We start from the raw sequence: 18,308 nt of genomic DNA, 5'->3' as shown, positions 1-18,308 counted from the left end.
CTGGTCAGGTGACACATCTCAGTGGGAGAGCATTTTGTAGATAGTGATCATAATTGTACCTCCTTTACAATAGCATTGGAGAGAGATAGGAACCGCCAATTTAGAAAAGTGTTTTATTGGAGTAAGGGGAATTATGAGCCTATAAGTCAGGAAATTGGAAGCTTAAATTGAGAAAAGATGTTGTCAAGGAAAAGTACAGAAGGAATGTGGCAAGTGCTCAGGCGATATTTATGTGGAGTTCTGCATCGGTACATTACAATGAGACAGGGAAGTTGTGGTAGTGTACAGGAACCCTGGTGTTCAAAGACTGTGATAAGTCTAGTCAAGAAGGAAAGCTTACAATAGTTCAGAGAGATAGGTAATGTTAGAGACCTAGAAGATTAGAAGGCTAACCGGAAGGAGCTTATGAATGAAATTCGGAGAGTCAGAAGGGGCTATGTGAAGACCTTGGCGGGCAGGATTAAGAAAAACCCCAATGCATTCTAGAAGTATGATAAGAGAAATAGGATAAGACGTGAAAGAATAGGACCTACCTACATTGGAGCGACAGAGGATGAGAGGTGACCTGATAGAGGCATATATAATGATGAGAGATATTGATCGTGTGGATAGTCAGAGGCTTTTTCAGGCTGCCGCAGGTTTAAGGTGCTGCGGAGTAGGAGGAGATGTCACGGATGTTTTTTACGCAGAGTGTGGTGAGTGCGTGGAATGGACTGCCTGTAATGGTGGTGAAGACGGATACGATAGGGTCTTTTAAGAGACCTTTGAATAGGTATATGGAGCTTAGAAAAATGGAGGGCTATGAGTAAGCCTATTACTTACTAAGGTAGTGACATGTTAGGCACACGTTTGTGGGCCGTGGGACTTGTATTTTGCTGTAGGTTCTCTATGTTTTCCAAAGTGGCATATTTATTACGGAACGGCCAACAGGAATGCTGCACCGGCTGTACATTTCTATTCCTTTATCAGGCTGTCACACAGTTACCTTACTCCTGCAACGTAGGGATATATAACTCCTGTGGCTCGTACCTTTTATTACACGTTCTTCCGCTTGAGCTGGGAGCTATCCACAGTCATCTCCAGTTCCCTAACACGTTTTCATAGGAACTGCAACCTCGGTGCACTCCGTGAGGCTGGCCCTCGACAAGAATTCCGACATCATACACGTAGAACAAAACACTGCCCTGGAGTCATTTCCCACTGCACTAACTGCGCCGTAATAGTCGAGGATAGAAGAAGAAGAAGAAGAAGAAGAAGAAGAAGAAGAAGAAGAAGAAGAAGAGAAGAAGGAGAAGAAGGAGAAGAAGAAGAAGAAGAAGAAGAAGAAGAAGAAGAAGAAGAAGAAGAAGAGAAGAGAAGAAGAGAGAAGGAGAAGAAGAAGAAGAAGAAGAAGAAGAAGAAGAAGAAGAAGAAGAAGAAGAAAGAAGAGAAGAAAGAAGAAGAGAAGAAGAAGAAGAAGAAGAAGAAGAAGATGAAGAAGAAGAAGAAGAAGAGAAGAAGGAGAAGAAGAAGAAGAAGAAGAAGAAGAAGAGAAGAAGAAGAAGAAGAAGAAGAAGAAGAAGAAGAAGAAGAAGAAGAAGAAGAAGAAGAAGAAAAAAAGAGAGGAAGTAGAGAAGAAAGTTGCAAGATACATATCTCGACCAAACCTGATGAGATAAAGCCACTCCAACACTGTTACACTCACACCATGGTCTGTCCGCTTTCACATGTTTTCCCCTGTTTAGCACTGTTTCCCTTCGTAAGTATTCACAGGTATTTATATCTGGTTCAATGCCAATTAAACTAGAGCTTGTGGAAAGTAAGCCCAAGGGTGACTTTTGTCCGTATATTAAGAACAAAGGAATCACTCTGCAGGGCGTATAAAGAAACAGTAGAGACGATCGCGCTATAGAGACAGAGCCGTTAAATGAGGACGAAATGAAGACATTTCATCGACTGCAAACGGAACTTGCCTTTGGCGGATTCTCAAAAGGGGACTGGGGGGTGTTTTGCTGTGACTTTCCATTAATACGTTGGAGATAACGATCTACGAAAGGGCCTGAAAAAGAATAAATTCCCGAAGTTTGTTGAAAGCTTTACCAAGAGTGAGGGAGGGGGAACCAAGCGGAGTATCAAATTGGTCTTGCCCTGGAACGTTTAGGTCTTAGCTGACCACGGGTAAGGAGGCAGAACTCTATTTAGTGCCAAATCTAGACATTGCTCAGGAAAGCACCGTGAGATACAAGAGATACATCGAGCGCGGCATACGTAATATTCGTCCGTACAATACTGTGAGCCGAAGGGCCGGGCCGTGCTGTTTTCCTTTACGTGCTGTATGACGGTGGATATCAACTTTAAACACACATGATTTTGCTACGAGGAACATTGATATGACCTCGAGCTGTGCTGTCTGCTGCTCTATTTGTCTGCATTGGAAGAAGTGGAGTCTTTATTGGTTTCAAAGGTGATTCGCTGAGTTATTGCCCTGGATAATGAATAAAATCATAGGAGAAATGATTACGCTAACAGGAATTGCTGTTTTATTTTCCTTTTTCAGCATTGGGGCAGAAGGGAGAACTGGTCGAAGTGTAAAAATAAATGAGAAATACAGATCAGTTAGAGATATATTCCCCTCACCTGTAAATCATAACCCTTGGAAGGCATCGGTTCCTACGAGGGGGGAGTATTTTATAGGCCATATCAGAAAGTTTCTTAAGCAGAACCCACAGAACTGGGACAAGCAGATATTGTAAGAAAGTGTAAAAAACACTTCGGCACATGAACCGGCAGTACCTGTGATATGGACTATTAACATGTAATAGTGCACAATTAAGATCGTGCTCTGCATTATTGTTGTGGGACAAAAGCTCTAAACCTGTGTTGAGTGGCTATGCCGAACGGTCAGGAAGGTGGTCTCTGCAAGCGTCGTGGAACGTGGAGAGCACAAGACACAGAAGACGTCCTGGTCATCCACTGCACCTCGTCCCACCTCCAGCAGTCTCGACTCTTGTCTTGCCACTAGATCCAGATGGGAATTGGACAGAGAGACTGAGGCTGAGCTGCGCAACTCTCACTCACTTAAATCCAAATCAAGCGCTAGTCTCGACACCATCAGCCGGCTGTTGGCGCAGTGACGTCAGCGTCAATCTCTGGAACGACGATTACCGAGCTCTTAACCAGTCGAGCCGCTCCCAGGCACGCTTTTCATCCGTGTCCGGTTGAGTGTCGAGCTAGCAACTCGTCCTCGTAAAAGTACTAATGGTGTCGAGGTCTTCATCGATGACGATAGACAAACCTTAGCTTATCTATTCAATCATATCTATTGTTCATGGGGAACAAGGACATGGCATAACAACTTCGGTTCTGTCTTCACTAAGGAGGACATAAATAAACTTCCAGAAATAGTAGGGGACCGAGGGTCTAGTGAGATGGAGGAACTCAAGGAAATACATGTTAGTAGGGAAGTGGTGTTAGGTAAATTGAAGGGATTAAAGGCAGATAAATCCCTAGGGCCAGATGGTCTGCATCCCAGAGTGCTTCAGGAAGTAGCCCAAGAAATAGTGGATGTAGTAATGATAATTTTTCAAAACTCATTAGATTCTGGATCAGTTCCTAAGGGTTGGAGGGTGGCTAATGTAACCCCACTTTTTTACAAAAGGAGGGAGTGAGAAACCGGGGAATTATAGATCGGTTAGCCTATCATCGGTGGTGGGGAAATGCTAGAGTCGATTATCAAAAATGTGATAACTGCACATTTGGAAAGAGGTGAAATCATCGGACAAAGTCAACATGGATTTGTGAAAGGAAAATCATGTCTGACCAATCTTATAGAATTTTTTGAAGATTCAACTAGTAGAGTGGATAGGGGTTAACCAGTGGATGTGGTATATTTGGATTTTGAAAAAACATTTGACAAGTTCCCACAAAGGAGAATAGTGTGCAAAATTGGGGGTATGGTGTTGATGTGGATAGAAAATTGGTTGACAAACAGGAAGCAAAGAGTGGGAATAAACAGGACCTTTTCAGAATGGCAGGCAGTGACTAATGTGGTACCGCAAGGCTCAGTGCTGGGACCCAGTTGTTTACAATATATATTAATGATTTAGACGAGGGGATTAAATGCAGCATCTCCAAGTCTGCGGATTACACGAAGCTGGGCGGTGCTGTTAGTTGTGAGGAGGATGCTGAGAGGATGCAGGGTGACTTGGATAGGTTAGGTGAGTGGGCGAATTCATGGCAGCTGCAATTTAATGTGGAAAAGTGTGAGGTTATCCTCTTTGGTTGCAAGAACAGGAAAACAGATTATTATCTGAATGGTGGCCGATTAGGAAAAGGGGAGGTGCATCGAGACCTGGGTGTCATTGTACACCAATCTTTGAAAATGGGTTTGCAGGTACAGCAGGCGGTGAAAAAGTCAAATGGTATGTTGGCATTCATAGCAAGAGGATTCGAGCACAGGAGCAGGGAGTTTTTTCTGCAGTTGTACAAGGCCTTGGTGAGACCACACCTGGATTTATTGTGTACATTTTTGGTCCGCTAATCTGAGGAAAGACATTTTTGCCATAGAGGGAGTACAAAGAAGGTTCACCAGATTGATTCCTGGGATGGCAGGACTTTCATAGGATTAAAAATTGGATCGACTAGGCTTGTACTTGCTGGAATTTAGAAGATTAAGGGGGGATCTTATTGAAACCTATAAAATTTTAAAGGGATTGGACAGGCAAGATGCAGGTAGATTGTTTCCGATGTTGGGGAAGTCCAGAACGAGCGGTCACAGTTTAAGGATAAAGGGGAAACCTTTTAGGACCGAGATGAGGAAGAACTTCCTCCCACAGAGGGTGGTGAATCTGTAGAATTCTCTGCCACAGGAAACAGTTGAGGCCAGTTCATTGGCTATATTTAAGAGCGTGTTAGATATGGCCCTTGTGGCTAAAGGGATCAGGGGTACGGAGAGAAAGCAGGTACAGTGTTGTGAGTTGGATGATCAGCCATCATCATACAGAATGGCTGTGCAGGCTCGAAGGGCCGAATGACCTACTCCTGCAGCTATTTTCTATGTTTCTATATACATAATTGACTTACTTGTTTATTTATTATTGTTTTCATTTTATTTATTTTTTCACTCTCTACTAGATTATGTATTGCATTGAACTGCTGATGCTAAATTAACAAATTCCTGTCACATGCCGTTGATATAACTTTGATTCTGATTCACCTCTGATCTTTAAATATTCTCTGTGCTCTCTGTCGGACGACCATGGCTACACGGCCAAGACTGGCGCTAGGATGTGCGACATTCTTTCTGACGCGCATCCGTTACATTACTGGGATTTGGAAACACGGCTAAGTAAAGTGACAGCTCCATGAATGCCAGTTCTGTCATCTGGAGCAACAAACACTTCCCGCCGTCTGAGTCTATAGATTCCTAAAGGTAGCCGCACAGATTGAAAGAACAGTCAATAATGTCCTCCGTGTTTCTTTCATTTGCTCAGACCAGAGCAAGGACAGCCGACGAATTCCATATTTCATATACCTGGAGCAATTGATTTAATAAACACTAATCTCACAGTCAGATTTCAACATACAGCCATGTTCTATTCACTTCAGACATGGAACAAAAGAACAGCGATGTGTTGTTACAAATTTATATCTCTTCGTTTCTTCTACCATCAGACGTCCCGATGCCGCTCCGGTCGACACACTACTGTGAAGAATTATCGTACCACAATGGTGCTGAAGTGAATAAGGAATAGTTTGTTGGAATGCCAGTTCAGTGTAGAGGTGCAACTTCATACTTGTTGCAGTGGAACACACTGAGGAGGACATGAGGGACATAATGCCATCAGTCTAAAACATTGGCATACAAATTTAGAGGGATGGGTTGTTATCGAGAGAAACCGGGTCAGAGGGGAAATGACGCTCCTCCTCCTTCACCCAGGGAGTATTTACTGATCTCTAACATGTTTCCAGATCAATTGGCGAATACAGACAGTTTCACTGAATTTCGGAATTGTCAACATGAACACTTGGAAAGGGGAGACGCATAGGGCTCCTGAACGAATGTAATATATGTGTATACTTTAGCTGGACATGGTTCACAGATTATCCGTGATTCTGACATCACCAGTCTGTGATAGCGAAGCAAGCGGTCCTGCTCAAAACACTCTGGGCAAGATGATCCTGGCCACCTGATGGAATGCTGATTCCTGAAGCGGTCAGGATGTATCACATGCGCTCCGTGACACCCCGCGGACGGACTTGAAATAGATTTGTTTTACTATTGTCACACGTGCCGTGTAGCAGTGAAATGGATGTTCCTTGAAATGCTTGTTATGCATAGTATTCATGCAGACAAATCATTATACAGTGCATTGAAGTAAAACAACAACGGTGCACAAGAAGGTGTAAATGCGACGTGTGAGCAGTGAGGCACAATACCACAACAAAATTCACTGCGAGGTCGTTTCAGTCTTATCCTCCCTATCTCGCTGCAGAAATAGATAGAACCGTAAAGGTATCAACACACTGTAACCACCTACAGGGATAGTGAAGGGAAGGTATATAAGCTAGAAAGTGATAGGAAAGTTAAGCGGAGTGGGCAATTGGGCGACTGAGGACAGAATCATAGATAAAGCAGGGAGCTGATAGCTGGAAGACGTGGAGCTGAGGAAGAGGCGTTAATTGAATTCACCAGTGCTCCAACTGTGACACTTCCTCGCATTGGTGAGAACGGACGCTGGCTTAGTGACCACTTCATCTAGCTCTTTACATCTGTCCTCGTGGTGGCCTGGAACACTAGACCCCAGGACAATTTAATTCCCTTTCCCTTTGGCATATAAATTTTAAGACTCCTCTGCCGCCAGTTTGATTAGCTACGAACAAACTAGAATAACTTCACTTCTTTTTCCGTTTGGGCCGTCTCCACTACCATGACAAGAACACCGATTACTCAAGATGGCGATGATTTGTGGCTACTTAGAGCATCTGCAGTATTTGACATCTTGTCAGCGATAGGCGGCACGGTCCATAATATCCAGGCTGATTCTGGGAACTGAGTTAATTGGCCGTTTAGTGGGACAGACAAAGAAAATTCTGCAAATGATGCGATTCATGACCAAAACGAACTAACTACTGCAGGAACTCAGCATGTCAGGCAGCATGGATACATAGGAATGGGATGTCAATATTTCGGGCCGAGACACACCATTAGGTTTGGAAAGGATATGGACAGAAGCCAAGTGGAAAACAAAGGGTCCGGTGAAGAGGAGGAGCAGAAGCTGGAGAGAGAAACGTGAGTTCAGCTGATTGGAAGGCTGGTATTTGGGAAGGCGGGATGAAAGTGCATCATAAATCAAGCCGGGTGTTGATAAGAGGAAGACTAAAGAGCTGAGGAAGACGAATATGATAGGACAGTGGACCATGGAATAAAGGACAGAGGGAAACTAGAGATTGGTGATAGATCATGAGGTCGTGGTGGCCGAGAATGCACGAGAAGCGCAATTGATTGTTGAACAGCAAATGGTGGGGGGCGTTGAGAAAATTAACGAGATTGTTTCCTGAGTTAAGAGAAATGGAAGTGCATGTCATGTGGTTGGAGATTACCAGAGGCATTATGAGGTGTTAGTCCTTCAACTGAGTTGGACTTATCGATGTAGATTTGAAAGCAATGGACGAACATGTCGGTACTGTAATGTGAAGTGTGACTGAAATAGAAGGACACATAGAAACCCTTAGTACGGCAGCAGATTGAGCAAATGTGCCCCTGAAGCTGTCCTTCAACCTACGTCGGGTCCTATTATGGTATAAGGACGGCTTAGTGTCTTAGTGCGAGCGGGGAGATAGCGTACGGGCAGATGTAGTATTGAGTACAGTTGCAGGAATACGGAAGACCTGTGGAGAGCGACGAGCAAACAATAGAGTCGCTCAGAGCACGATCTGCGAAGCCGGAGATAAGGGAAAGCGACGGAGGTTACGGTATATATCTTGCATGCGGAGGCTCGTGGTGTGTTACCTGAGGACAAGGGGAACCAATCCCCTTTACTATTTGCGGTGGGATGGGCTGATGGTACACCTGACGGAAATAGAGCAGCTAAAGATGATGTCATCGCTGATCATGGTGGATGTTGCATTTCAGTATTGATTGCGCCGGCCAGTAGGACAGAAGGTGCCGGCAATGTACGAAACGTTGTTTAGGTACGGGTGGGTGAGGCCGCTGACTCATGACTTCCTCGCAAAAATGAGGGCCAGCGGAGACTTTACCACATTTATTAGCTGCTCCCTGAACTTGGTCTGTGTAAACGCGTAAAGGGCCGTGTTTGTACAACAGCTCAGTAGCTGCAGAATGATGCCAAGCTGCATCAGGGAGTTGGGCAGACGCACAAATGTGGTAAAAAAAGTATTCAGCCGATTCCACGCAGTGAACACAGAGAAAGGTGCCCACAGCAGGATGAAATTGCCCGAAACGATCAACAATAAAACGAGCGATTTCCTGCGGTTCTCCATCTCAGGGTCTCTGTCTCTCTGTCCGTTGCCGGGAGCCCTGAGTCTCCAACGGGCTCTGCTGGTGACTAAGACGTGCCTGACGGTGAAGCCATTCATTACCAAAACCAGCACAAATGGGAATAAAGGGGTGAGGAAATAATAAAATAGGTCAAGGGAACCCTCGAATTTCGAATCAAGAATTATCGGTGCACAAATGAATGGATAGACGTACAACACGTATATCTCTGAGAGCCGAAAATACCAGTAAATATTCTTTAAGCAACTGATCACAGTCACTGTCCCCAAAACCACGGCCGCAGTTTTCCCCGTGCAATATCTTGTTTTCAGCTTCTGGCAACAAATGGCGATAAAGCGATCAAAGGTGAACGTGACGGTGAACCAGACCGAACAGTCGGTGACGGTGTAAATCAGAGCCGCGTGGATATTACACCCCTTGGGCATTGATTGGACGAAAGCGTAGGGTGGCATGTACAGAACTGGAATCTTGCTCAATATCAGGTCCAGGATGAGAACCAGAATATCCGCCACTGCCATGGCAACCAGGTAGCAAGTGACAACTCTGGAGAGGCCGCACTTTCCCCGAGACAGGATGAATATGGTCACCATGTTCACTGTGAACAAAGGAAATAGTCAGGGTAAACACATCAGGAAGGGTTCTCTAAAAGCGATCATATACTGTAGACCACTTTCCTGTCTGTAACAATGTTAGAAATGATTATATAAGAAGATGGAATATAATCGTTGCGTTGCCATTCAATAAACCTATACCGTTTGTAAACTACTGTAAACAATGTTGGATCAACAGAGAGCAAGGACTGATGATTGGGAAATTTCGTACATTTTGAGGGAAAAGGAGCTGAATGATGCATCATCTATTCTCTCTGCATAATTTCAGCTGTCATGAAAAAAGTGTCCTTGACAGCCCCCACGTTAGCTGAAGCGCACATTTCCGTCCCTGATTGTCACCCACGTCGCCGGGTTTACAGAGAAAGCAACGACCCAAAGCCCTATTAATGCATCTCTCTTCCTAATTGTCGTTATCTAATTCATCACCATTGAACCTGCCATAGGCTCTGAGTGGTAATTGAAACGATCAAAAATAAAGTAAACTGCTGACGTATGTCGATACAGAACAGGCGAACACAACTCTGGGCGGAAGTGGAATCATTAAAATAAATGTTCACAATTAGAGAATATGCACGGCATGTTATTGCGGAACGACAGCCAAGGGAAAATCGTGAAGAATTTTCAGAGTATGTCCCTAGACCGACAGTATATAACAGGGAGGTTGTTCTGTTTTCAGAAGAACTGCGAATGACTTCTTTGATAATATGGTAGGCACGTCCGAAGGTCCGAGAGGGGTAGGGTTAATGTTCAGTAACAGCCTGACGTGAGATGATATACACACCGATTAGCCACAGAAAGACTGGGAGGTTGGAACCCAGTTTAATTGCTAAGGAACCTCAAGTGTGGAAGCAACTTTTCTCACAGCAGATATACTTGAGGCGGGTTTAGAGCGGATGGAAAGGGAGGATCCTGTCAAAATGTAAAATTTCAAAGTCTCAGTGACAGGCTGCTGTGTGCAACGATTGCATGTAAGTTTACACATCAGAAATTTCCCCTTTGCATCCGAAGCATGAACTTTTATTAACAGTAAAAGTTTATTTACAACACACGGACACAAGACAATCAATATTTACAACACTGTAGCTACACCCAAAATTACTGTATTACTGCTGCCGTCTATAAGACATTCAATCCGGCGTCGTGACCATCGCTCACGGAATGTGCCCGCAACGACCCCGTGCTCCCTCTCCAAGGACACCCGTGCAAGGAAATAACTCGGAAAAGGGGCAGCATTTCGGCCCTGGCAGTGCCCTTCATCTTTCGCCACCTAGACCCGTGAATGGCCACCTTGGCCAAGCCCAGGAACAAGTCGACCAGGAGATTCTCCTCTCGACTCGCCCCCTTCCGATCTGGAAGGCCGGAGATGAGAAGCGCGGGGCTAAAGTGCAGCCGGAAACTCAGCAGCAGCCCTCCGGAGCATTAACTGAGACACCCTGATCACAGCACACCGTCATAAGCCATTCGACAATGGCTGAAGGATTTCCCCCACTAACACCGTTCTCTTGCCTTCCCCCATTAAATTATGACGCCCCGACTCATGACTTAGCTATTAACCTCCGCTTAAAATACTTAAAATCCAATCTTTTGGCCTCAGCAACAGCCTGTGGCGTAAAGGTCGTTAGACACACTACCGCTAGCAATAGAAATTCCGCCACCGCTCTGTTCTGAAGAGAGCATTAATCTATTCTGAGACTGCGCTATCTGGTCCTAGAATCTCCCACTGTTGGAATCATCCACATCATGACGGCTCGATCTGAACGTTTCAATTACAGGTAAGCTTCCCCAGTTCCCCTGGATGCCAGCAGATACTTTCTTAAACATTGGTCCTCAGGACAGTAATTTACCAAAGTGCATCGGGCAATAATTTGCGTAATTATCTGCTGGTATGTGCGGGAACAGCATTAATTATTACTATCAGAGGCACACATGAGAAGGAAAATGTACAGTTAAGTTACCTTTGGAAAGACACTCACCGGGAAGAGCAATGATAGCGAGGACGGGGAAGAAAATCACTTGAATGGTTTGTAAAGCATACGTGACTCGATCAGCTACCGTTATCCAATCATAATCTGCAAAAATAAATGGAATCATCCAGAAGACATTTTTCCCATTTCCTGTTCTTCCCGGACTCTGATCCATGACAGAACGAGCCAGTCCGTCCTTACTCTCCTCTCGGTGCTGCTCCCGATCTCTGTCCGTGACAGGAGAGGCTGCTCTTGCTGAAACCGCGGAACGGAGTAAAAGGGTCGCTTATTAATAAGAGGGAGACAAACCCTCTGGTGACGTCAGCAGTCTACCTTGAATTGACGCGAATTATTTTCCATGAAACTACGGGAAGAGTTAACCCTTGGTTTACCAGTGGCTGAGGCAGCTGTGTGTACGCGAACGCTGTTGTTATTACATGCGTTGGAATTACAAAAATAAAAACAACTCTCAAAACATGTTGATGGATTTAAGGAAGTGTAAAATATAACGAAATCGTCCTTTAATATTAAAGAATACTATATGGATTGTCATTAAAAATCCCTCGGAAGGAAAAAGCTAAATTAGTCAATAATCAGATATGATTCCTCTTCGGTTTGCCTAAAATGGGGGAACTAAAAAACAATGGTTCTGAAACAGAGCACCATTAGCTTTGGATGTGAAAGTTTTATGACAGAGAAAATAGCTATCAGTCTTCTATACAAACGTGCTGTCATGGTAGACAGGAGTAGCAAACAGACAAGAAAGGCAGACATGGGGAGGAAGGGAAGAGGGAGAAAGAATAGAGTGTTTGTGTGAGAGAGAGAATAGTGTGTGTCTTTAAGAGAGAGAGAGTTAGAGTGGGGGGGGGACAATAATGATGGCATTAAATGTCGACAACTGGGTTCGCTCCAGCACAATGCGGAGCAGATGACAGAGTGATCGATAGGTATTCTTTGTAAACTATCGTTCTGTGGTTCTACCAGTGGCTGATTAGTATTTCTCATGTCATGCTGATATAGTAGATACGTTAATAATCTTCAACATGTGTACGTCGCCTCAGTTCCTTACGAATTCCTGATGGTGTTGAATCAGAAAGGAACAAGGGAAAAAAAATCTCCTCACTGCCTACACCCGTACTCGTAGCCCATACAAGAATGCAGCCGCAGTCATCCGGAAGTTATCACTCTATGGTAGCTGATGCTGTTCCTCTGTGGGTAAAGAGTCGGTGTGCTAGGATAGGCTTTAATCCAGAGGCATCGGCATATTTTATTAAGTGATTTTGTATTTATTGGCAAACATCGGGGATGCTGTAACTGTACGAAAACAACCAGCACCAGTGCTCTAAACCGGTTTATGTCATTATTCTTTTTTCCACTTTATTCAGTTGCTTGGAATGTTTCCTCTCACTTGAGCAGTCTGTGCATTCAAATATTATTTCAAAATCTTTGGAAACTATTCTTTTTCCGTAGCGAAAATGATGAAAATATCGCATGGCTTAACTGTGACCTCACAAAGGTCGAACGGAAACAGGTGAATCACATCTTTCCTTTACTCTTATTAATCTCTATTGTGGTTGGCAATAAGCTTCTCTTTAAACCTAGAAATGCGGAAACAGCGAAATGGACACGTTTACTCACAGTGGTCATGGCAATAAATTTGACAGAAAGGTTTTTAAAACTGGTAAGCGTTTGATTACAGGCAGATAGGTTATTGTGAAGCACTTTTCTTCGTCACGCAAAACATTAGCAAAGCACAGTTATGCACAGTAGGTGTCGAAGAAAATATCTTCTTCGATTATTCTGTCGGCAAAATTACGTCCAGTCACTGAATACAAGCGGCATCTGATTATTTTACTTCAGGCTCTTCATCTGCGAATCCACTGAACAGAGCCCAGATTTAAATTTGAACGTATAAATCACAAATGTCTTCGGTGTTTGTGAAACAAATTCATTCAAGCATGAATGATGTGAAACCCTGTGCGATGAACACTGGCTCCTCCGGTCTGCTCGGTTGGAGTGTAACCACTGAACCATGTAATAATAACAATAAAACACAGCGAGCGTTTTTTCCTCAAAAACGAGCGTTTACTGATCTTGCTGCGAAAAAGCATCATATGATCTTCAAGCTTAGAGTTCTAGAAATCACATGAACGATGCCAATACTGAGTTATTAACTGTGTAGTTTATATTTGCTGACTTGTTAGCGGCCATTAACAATTCAATATATCTCGAATGGTGTCACACTTGCCCTTCGGAACCCGTGACAGTTCCGAAGGGCAAGTGTGACAACATTCGAGATATATTGAATTAGTCAGTGGTGGTGTTGGGGTATCAGCGACATTACTAGTGCGGAAAATAACAAGACTGGCCATGCAATTTAGTCCTCGGTGTGGACAGTGATGGGATTGGATATTCAGTCAAGTTATCACTCTGATCAGTGATGTGTCTGGATCTGAAATGATAATATAGGAATAGCTTCTTTCCCTCAGCCATTTGCTCAGAACCCCGAAACCATCCGTTGCTGCATTTTGTTCTCGTTATGCATTAATTTAATTTTTAAACTAATGTTAACTTCTTACTGTAATTTACAGTTCAATTGTTGTGTACTGCAATACACTGCTGCAGCATAAAGATATATTTCATGACATATGCCACACATTGTTGTTCTAATTTTTTTTATATTTAGTGATTCGCTCCTCTAAATTCGCGGCCTCTGTGATAGCTGTCATGTTTTAGAAGTAAATTCAAGTTGCCTTCCTCATACTTGGTAAACTTCTCAATCGACTGGTCAGTGTTACATTTCCAACTGTTCTGAGTGGGCCCCCTACCACCAATAACCTTCCAAATTCCTTCTGACACATGGCTGATCAAGTCTTTCGTCAATTCCCTCTGAATTACCAATCACTTTACACGACTCTATTAGAACAATAGAACCATAGAACCCTACAGCGCAGAAAACAGGCCATTCGGCACTTCTACTCTTTGCCGAAACGTAATTCCGCCAGTCCCATTGACCTGCACCCGGTCCATAACCCTCCAGACCTCTCCCATCCGCGTATCTATCCAATTTATTCTTAAAACCTAAGAGTGAACCCACATTTACCAGGTCAGATGGCTCCACACTCCCACCACTCTCTGAGTTAAAATTGCCCCCTAATGTTCTCCCTGAACGTTTCCCCTTTCACCCTAAAGCCAGGTCCTCTCGTATTTCTCACTCCTAATCTAAGTGGAAAGAGCCTACTCGCATTTACTCTGTCTATACCCCTCATAATTTTGTGAACCTCTATCAAATCCTCCCTCATTCTTCTACGCTGCATGAAATAAAATCCTAACCTGTTAAATGTTTCCCTGTATCTGAACTCCTGAAGACCCGGCAACATCCTAGTAAATCTTCTCTGCACTTTTTCAATCTTACCGATATCCTTCCTATAGTTAGGTGACCAGAACCGCACACAATACTCCAAAGTTGGCCTCACCAATGTCTTATACAGCCTCATCATAATATCCTAACTGCTATAATCAAGGATGCCAAAAGCCTTCTTTGCAACCCTGTGACGCCACTTTCAGAGAATTATGTATCAGAACTACCAGATGCGCCGCACTCCTCAGCGCCCTACCATTTACTATGTACGTCCTACCTTGTTTCCCCTTCCAAAATGCAACACCTCACACTTGTCTGCATTAAATTCTATCTGCCATTTTCTGGCCCATTTTTCCAGCTGGTCCAGATCCCTCTGCAAGCTTTGAAGGCCTTCCTCGCTGTCCACAACTTCCTCCAATCTTGGTGTCATCAGCAAACCTGCTGCTCCTATTTCCCACATAAGATCATTGATATAGAGAACAAACAACAATGGTCCGAGCACAGATCCCTAAGCACACCATTAGTCACAGGCCTCAAGTGTGAGAACAATCATCCAGTACCACTCTCTGTCTTCGCTCACAGTGCCAATTTCTAATCCCGTTCACAACCTATCCATGTATACCTAGTGTCTAAACCTTCTGAACTGACCTCCCATGTGGGACCTTGTCAAGGGCCTTCCTAAAGACCATGTAGACAACATCCACAGCCGTTCCTTCATATACTTTCTTGATAACCTCCTCGAAAGTCTCTACAAGATTCGTCAAACACCATCTACCACCCAGAAAGACATGCTGACTATCCTTAATTAGCCCTTGGCTGTCCAAGTACTTGTATATTGGATCTCTCAGAACACCGTACAATATTTTACCTATTACTGATGTCAGGCTCACAGGCCTGTAATAACCTGGCTTACTTTTGGAACCTTTTTTTAAACAACGGATCAACATGAGCTACCCTCCAATCCTCCGGCAACGCACCCGTCGCTAAGGACATTTTAAACATTTCAGCCAGGGCTCCCGCAATTTCTACACTAGTCTCTCTCAAGGTCCGAGGAAATATTATGTCAGGCCCGGGGGATTTATCTTCCTTTATTCGCTGTAAGGCAGCAAGCACCTCCTCCTCTTTAATTTCTATATTTTCCATGACACTACTGCTTGTTATGCGCAATGTCAGTTTGCTGAGTAAAAACTGATGCAAAACAAAAAAAAACAAAAAAAAAACTGTTTAAGATCTCTCCCATTTCGTGAGGCTCCATACATAAACGACCACTGTGATCTTCTAGGGGACCAATTTTATCCCTTAATATCCTTTTACTCTTAATATACGTGTAGAAACCCTTCGGGTTTCCCTTCGCTTTATCTGCCAAAGCAACCTCATGTCTTCTGTTTGGCTTCTTGATTTCTTCCTTCAGTGTTTCCTTACACTTTATTTACACTTCAAGTAACTAATCTGTTCCCTGTTGCCTGTACCTGCTATACACCTGTCTCTTGTTCTTAACCAGATCGCCAATATTCCATGAAAACCAAGGTTCCATATGCCTGTTGAGGTTGCATTTAATCGTGGCAGGAACATACAAATGCTTCACTCTCAAAGTTTCCCCTTTGAAGGCCTTTCACTTACTGAACACATTCTTGCCAGAAAATAACTTATCCCAATCCACTTGTTCCAGATCCTTTCTCTTTCTTTTTAAATCTTTTTATTAATTTTTAAACAAACATAAATGAAACATGAATACAGAGAGTTTGAGAGTAAATAATTAATAGCTTAAAGTATAAATACAAATAGATGATCATCCATATATAATAGCCTCCCAACCTCATAGTAGTTACGAAACATGGAGTAAATAAGAAAAAAAAACAAAAAAAAAGAAAAAAAAACCTAACTAACATGGGCCATTGCATCATGTCAAATATACACAGTAGCGTCAATAACTCCGCACCTCCATCCAAATAATTAAGGATAATAAAAGTAATGTTTAGGAAAAGTCAGTTTAGCTCATATGAAAATGTTGAATAAATGGTCTCAAAATTTCTTCAAATTTAACTGAAGGGTCAAAGACAACACTTCTATTTTTTTCTAAACTCAAACAAGAAATAGATCGAGAAAACCACTGAAATATATTTGGAGGATTAATTTCTTTCCAATTCAATATGATAGATCTTCCAGCCATTAATGTAACAAATGCAATCATCCGCCTAGATCCTTTCTCATTTCCACAATAATTGGCTCTTCTCCTATTTTGTCTAAACCTGCATCTCGCAGGTTGAGAAAGCTGTCCCCTATTGATTATTTCCACCGTCAGATATAATTTAAAAATGCTGATTATGATGTATCCAGTGTTTATGTTTATGGTACAAACGTGTAGTTTGAAACATTGTCTGCGCACAAACTAAAGCTGAAATGAGCAACGAGTCTGATACTAAATTGCATTACTGCGATCTTCAATCGCTTCGCTCCATCATCCGATCTGTAACAGCAAGATATATCCATTGGTTTTCATTTGATATTATTTCCAATCTGTTGTGTAGTGGCGTAGCTCAACAGAAAACAGACGAGATGCATTTTGACAAATTGCCATCTATTGCCATTAGAATAACGACACATCAGTTACATCTTTAAGGTAAAAGCCAGTGTACGGTTTAGACAGTGGTCCTGCATTTGAGGTCAGCGTTGAAGCTGCAGGACAGTAGTACCTGGAATGATTGTCCACCTGGGTTGTTAATTACGCGGTTATTTCTAGCAGAATTGCCGATCTGGTCCACGCAGTTAACAACAAAAGACAATAATGCAGAGAATGGACCAAACAATATTCCTGGCAGAGTGCTTAGAGGATGTGCACACCAGCTAGCAGATGTTCTCACTGACATCTTCAACATCTCCTTCAGCAACGCTGTCGTTCTAAAAATTTCTTGGTGTTCACCTGGCAGAGAATCTCACCTAGTCTGTCAACACCAGCTGCATAGCAAAGAAAGCCCAGAAGCGTCTCTACTTTCTGCGAAGGCTGAGGAAAGTCCATTTCCCACCCCCATTCCTCATCACATTCTACAGGTGTTGTATTGAGAGCATCCTGAGCTGCTGCATCCCAGCCTGGTTCGGAAACTGCACCATCTCGGAATGCAAGATCCTGCAGAATATAGTGAGGTCAGCTGAGAAGATCATCGGGGTCTCTCTTCCCTCCATTACAGACATTTGCACCAAAAGCAGCATCCGCAAAGAAAGCAACATTATTAAGAACAACAAGCAGCCGTCATACAAACGCTTCTCCCTCCTGCCATCTGGAAGCATTCGGGCTGTCACGACCAGACTATGTAACAGTTTCTTCTCCAAAGCCATCAGACTCCTCAATACCCAGAATCTGGTCTGACACCAACTTACTGCAACTCATTGTGCCTACTGTCCTGTTTATTATTTATTGTGATGCCTGCACTGTTTTGTGCACTGTATTCACTCCTGGGTAGGTCTGTAGTCTAGTGTAATATTTTCAGTGTTGTTTTTACGTTGTTCAGTGTAGTTTCTGTATTGTTTCATGTGGCACCATTGTCCTGAAAAACGTTGTCTCGTTTTTACTGTGTACCGTACCAGCAGTTATGGTCGAAATGACAACAAAAGGATACTTGACTTGACTTGATGGACTGCACTTAGTGTGTCCCTTTGATTTAGATAATCGAAGATAAGCTGACTGCAGTAATCACACAAGAAGTTCGATAAATCTCCAACCGAACTCTATGCAAAGGGAAGGAAATTAAAATATGCATTTTGGAATGTATTTTAGCTGATGACCAGGAAGCGCTGTGACCTCATCACTGTAAATGGTCTTAAAGCACCAGAGACTACCACATTATCAACATGGTCAACGATGGGCGTGTGAATACTGA

The sequence above is a fragment of the Hemitrygon akajei genome, unplaced genomic scaffold (assembly GCF_048418815.1).
Source record: "Hemitrygon akajei unplaced genomic scaffold, sHemAka1.3 Scf000073, whole genome shotgun sequence".
Lineage (NCBI taxonomy): Eukaryota > Metazoa > Chordata > Chondrichthyes > Myliobatiformes > Dasyatidae > Hemitrygon > Hemitrygon akajei.
This window is presented reverse-complemented; position numbering follows the sequence as displayed.